The sequence below is a fragment of the Siphateles boraxobius genome, unplaced genomic scaffold (genome assembly GCF_051911475.1).
Source record: "Siphateles boraxobius isolate OS27281-9 unplaced genomic scaffold, OSU_SipBor_1 97, whole genome shotgun sequence".
NCBI lineage: Eukaryota > Metazoa > Chordata > Actinopteri > Cypriniformes > Leuciscidae > Siphateles > Siphateles boraxobius.
Genome location: NW_027509227.1, coordinates 1,929,737 through 1,934,637, shown reverse-complemented (window position 1 = coordinate 1,934,637; position 4,901 = coordinate 1,929,737). Strand labels below are relative to the sequence as shown.

At 48.1% G+C, this 4,901-nt stretch overlaps 2 long non-coding RNA genes across 2 annotated transcripts; both read left to right on the top strand.

Annotated features, from left to right (window-relative positions):
* The first annotated feature begins 3,638 nt into the window (after nt 1-3,638).
* Nucleotides 3,639-4,028, top strand: LOC143733334 (uncharacterized). The gene is made up of 3 exons (XR_013201323.1): nt 3,639-3,693; nt 3,799-3,870; nt 3,965-4,028. It is a non-coding gene; the product is annotated as an uncharacterized LOC143733334 (long non-coding RNA).
* A 99-nt stretch (nt 4,029-4,127) lies between these two features.
* On the top strand, nt 4,128-4,693 carry LOC143733332 (uncharacterized). Its single transcript, XR_013201321.1, has 3 exons — nt 4,128-4,203; nt 4,286-4,354; nt 4,503-4,693. It is a non-coding gene; the product is annotated as an uncharacterized LOC143733332 (long non-coding RNA).
* Nucleotides 4,694-4,901: the final 208 nt, after the last annotated feature.

The window sequence follows — 4,901 nt, the reverse complement described above, 5'->3', positions numbered from 1 at the left end:
TGACGTGTCTCTGGTGTGTCTCTGACGTGTCTCTGGTGTGTCTCTGACGTGTCTCTGGCGTGTCTCTGGTGTGTCTCTGACGTGTCTCTGACGTGTCTCTGGTGTGTCTCTGGCGTGTCTCTGACGTGTCTCTGGCGTGTCTCTGGCGTGTCTCTGACGTGTCTCTGACGTGTCTCTGACGTGTCTCTGGTGTGTCTCTGGTGTGTCTCTGGTGTGTCTCTGCCGTGTCTCTGGCGTGTGTGTCTCTGGCGTGTCTCTGGTGTGTCTCTGGCGTGTCTCTGGTGTGTCTCTGCCGTGTCTCTGGCGTGTGTGTCTCTGGCGTGTCTCTGGTGTGTCTCTGGCGTGTCTCTGACGTGTCTCTGACGTGTCTCTGACGTGTCTCTGGTGTGTCTCTGGTGTGTCTCTGGTGTGTCTCTGCCGTGTCTCTGGCGTGTGTGTCTCTGGCGTGTCTCTGACGTGTCTCTGGCGTGTCTCTGGCGTGTCTCTGACGTGTCTCTGACGTGTCTCTGACGTGTCTCTGGTGTGTCTCTGGTGTGTCTCTGGTGTGTCTCTGCCGTGTCTCTGGCGTGTGTGTCTCTGGCGTGTCTCTGGTGTGTCTTTGGTGTGTCTCTGACGTGTCTCTGACGTGTCTCTGCCGTGTCTCTGGTGTGTCTCTGGTGTGTCTCTGGTGTGTCTCTGACGTGTCTCTGACGTGTCTCTGGTGTGTCTCTGACGTGTCTCTGACGTGTCTCTGACGTGTCTCTGACGTGTCTCTGGTGTGTCTCTGGTGTGTCTCTGGTGTGTCTCTGCCGTGTCTCTGGTGTGTCTCTGGTGTGTCTCTGACGTGTCTCTGACGTGTCTCTGGTGTGTCTCTGACGTGTCTCTGACGTGTCTCTGACGTGTCTCTGGTGTGTCTCTGACGTGTCTCTGGTGTGTCTCTGACGTGTCTCTGACGTGTCTCTGACGTGTCTCTGACGTGTCTCTGGTGTGTCTCTGGTGTGTCTCTGACGTGTCTCTGACGTGTCTCTGGTGTGTCTCTGCCGTGTGTGTCTCTGACGTGTCTCTGACGTTTCTCTGGTGTGTCTCTGGTGTGTCTCTGACGTGTCTCTGGTGTGTCTCTGGTGTGTCTCTGACGTGTCTCTGACGTGTCTCTGATGTGTCTCTGACGTGTCTCTGGTGTGTCTCTGGCGTGTCTCTGGCGTGTCTCTGACGTGTCTCTGACGTGTCTCTGGCGTGTCTCTGACGTGTCTCTGACGTGTCTCTGGCGTGTCTCTGGCGTGTCTCTGACGTGTCTCTGGCGTGTCTCTGGTGTGTCTCTGACGTGTCTCTGACGTGTCTCTGGCGTGTCTCTGGTGTGTCTCTGACGTGTCTCTGACGTGTCTCTGACGTGTCTCTGACGTGTCTCTGACGTGTCTCTGACGTGTCTCTGGTGTGTCTCTGGTGTGTCTCTGACGTGTCTCTGACGTGTCTCTGGCGTGTCTCTGGTGTGTCTCTGGTGTGTCTCTGACGTGTCTCTGACGTGTCTCTGGTGTGTCTCTGCCGTGTGTGTCTCTGACGTGTCTCTGGCGTGTCTCTGACGTGTCTGTGACGTGTCTCTGGTGTGTCTCTGACGTGTCTCTGACGTGTCTCTGGTGTGTCTCTGACGTGTCTCTGGTGTGTCTCTGGTGTGTCTCTGGTGTGTCTCTGGTGTGTCTCTGACGTGTCTCTGCCGTGTGTGTCTCTGACGTGTCTCTGACGTGTCTCTGACGTGTCTCTGCCGTGTCTCTGACGTGTCTCTGGTGTGTCTCTGGTGTGTCTCTGGTGTGTCTCTGACGTGTCTCTGGTGTGTCTCTGGTGTGTCTCTGGTGTGTCTCTGCCGTGTGTGTCTCTGACGTGTCTCTGACGTGTCTCTGGTGTGTCTCTGGTGTGTCTCTGACGTGTCTCTGGTGTGTCTCTGGTGTGTCTCTGACGTGTCTCTGATGTGTCTCTGGTGTGTCTCTGGTGTGTGTCTGGCGTGTCTCTGGCGTGTGTGTCTCTGGCGTTTCTCTGACGTGTCTCTGACGTGTCTCTGGTGTGTCTCTGACGTGTCTCTGACGTGTCTCTGGTGTGTGTCTGGCGTGTCTCTGGCGTGTGTGTCTCTGGCGTGTCTCTGACGTGTGTGTCTCTGGCGTGTCTCTGGCGTGTGTGTCTCTGGTGTGTCTCTGATGTGTCTCTGGTGTGTCTCTGGTGTGTGTCTGGCGTGTCTCTGGCGTGTGTGTCTCTGGCGTGTCTCTGACGTGTCTCTGACGTGTCTCTGGTGTGTCTCTGACGTGTCTCTGACGTGTCTCTGGTGTGTCTCTGGTGTGTCTCAGACGTGTCTCTGGCGTGTGTGTCTCTGACTTGTCTCTGACGTGTCTCTGACGTGTCTCTGGTGTGTCTCTGACGTGACTCTGGACTGTCTCTGGTGTGTCTCTGACGTGTCTCTGGTGTGTCTCTGACGTGTCTCTGGTGTGTCTCTGACGTGTCTCTGGCGTGTGTGTCTCTGACGTGTCTCTGGCGTGTCTCTGGTGTGTCTCTGGTGTGTCTCTGACGTGTCTCTGGTGTGTCTCTGACGTGTCTCTGGTGTGTCTCTGACGTGTCTCTGACGTGTCTCTGACGTGTCTCTGGTGTGTCTCTGACGTGTCTCTGGTGTGTCTCTGACGTGTCTCTGACGTGTCTCTGGCGTGTCTCTGGCGTGTCTCTGGCGTGTCTCTGGTGTGTCTCTGGTGTGTCTCTGACGTGTCTCTGACGTGTCTCTGGTGTGTCTCTGCCGTGTGTGTCTCTGACGTGTCTCGGGCGTGTCTCTCACGTGTCTTTCACGTGTCTCTGGCGTGTCTCTGGCGTGTCTCTGGCGTGTCTTTCACGTGTCTCTGGCGTGTCTCTGGCGTGTCTTTCACGTGTCTCTGGCGTGTCTCTTACGTGTCTCTGGTGTGTCCAGGTCCAGCCCGGCTCCACGTGTCGAGTCAGAGCGTCTCAGGCTACGAGGGAGGGAAAGTCACCATCGTCTGTCACGGAGCTTCCCTGTGGTGTCAGATCGGAGGCTGGTGTGTTGGGAGAGATAGAGAAAGCCCAGATACAGCTCGTGTCAGTGGTGATGGTGAGGCTCTGAGAGTGAGTTTGAGCGAGCTGAAGACAGAGGACAGCGGCTGGTACTTCTGCTCCGATGGGGAATACCAGATGCCGGTTCATATTAGCGTGAGGAAAGCCCCATATACAAGACGAGTTACTGTTCACTACACCAGCCACATCACAGCACTCAGCCAAGACAAGTAAGATACACACTTGGGACATTTCATTTAATATTTAACAACATTATTGATCTCCTGCATCGACACCATTATATGAGAACTGAGCTGAACTGGACGATGACATCACGGTTTTTCCAGAGCACGATTTTCTCTTTCCCAATATAAAAATATAAATGAACTAAATTAATAACTTTTTTACAGCAAAATTGAAACATCTCTGAACTTACTTCAGCTGGACTATGACAGTATTTTCTTTCTAGAGTCCTGTGGTGCGGCGTTCTGGCCGTGATGCTGCCCGTGATCTTCTGTGTGGCTGTGGCTCTGATCACAGGAATCATCAGAAGAAGTGAGAGAGTCAGATATTCGATCATAGATCAGAATATGTGCATTATTACATGTGTGTGTTTCTGCAGGACGAAGAGCTGAAGCTCGCGGTCCGTCTGAAGGCATGAGCCATCAGCAGCCAAGCGTAAGTGACCGTACTTTACTGTGTCTGTGATGCATGCTGTTAGAAAAATCATAGATTCTGATCACTGTTATTAATATTGTTATTTATAAATAAAAACATTTACAGGGAAATGGGAGAAACGAGGAGGTTACATGTGAAAATCTGTATGAAAAGACTGAAATTAAACAAAACTATCAGGTAATTTTTATAAAAATTCTAGCATACCTATTTGCACTTTGAACTATATTGTTGTTATTTTTCTTAATTTACTTCTTAATTTTATTTTAAATAGGGAAACAAGGAGGTTACATGCAAAAATCTCTATGAAAAGACTGAAATAAAGCAAAACATGCAGGTCATTTTTAATTACATTTGTATCATTCATCTGCTTACTCTATAAGCTGCTGTTGTTGTTATTATTATGAATTTATTTATTTATACAGTTTATTTTAATAGGGAAATGAGAAATGCGAGCAGGTTACATGTAACGATATCTATGAAAACATGACTGAAAATGCACAAAACATTCAGGTAATGTTTTATCTGCTTGAACTATAAACTGCTGTTGTTGTTATTATTATTAATGTATATTCATACATTTCATTCTAAACAGGGAAATGAGAAACACAGCAAGGTTGAAGATCTTTATGAAATTATGACCGGATTTAAACAAACCATCCAGGTACTTTTTTTACATAATATTTGTTGATACAGTAATGAAAGTACAGTAATATACATCTATATAAATTATTTTACAGTGTATTAATGTGGGTTCATGTAACCTAACTCTATTTTTTGTTTTGTTTTTGTGTTCTCGTGTGCTGTTGTAGCTGCCTGAAATGGATAATAAAGACATATATGAATCTATGGTCAGAAAAGTGAAATAGTTATATAAGCAGACGTAATCTTTGTATGATGTTCTTGTCTTTTGTGTTGATCAGTCTTTATGAAAGCAGTTGTGAAGAACAGCAATATGTTTAGTTTGATTCAGCGCTCTGTTTCTGTGATGTGAAAAATAAATAATGTGAAGATTGTTTTTTTTCTTCTTTATATTAAGTTCCAGGTCAATTTGACATGAAGGCTTTTCAGAAATACTAAGATGTTTTTCTTGAAGTTGTCTTTCTGTTTCTCATTCACGGTAAAGTTTCCACACGTTGAGCTGTTGATGAAAATGTGAACGAAATTTCTGTTATTGTGATGTGATTTTATGGTATTTTATTAATGTGAAT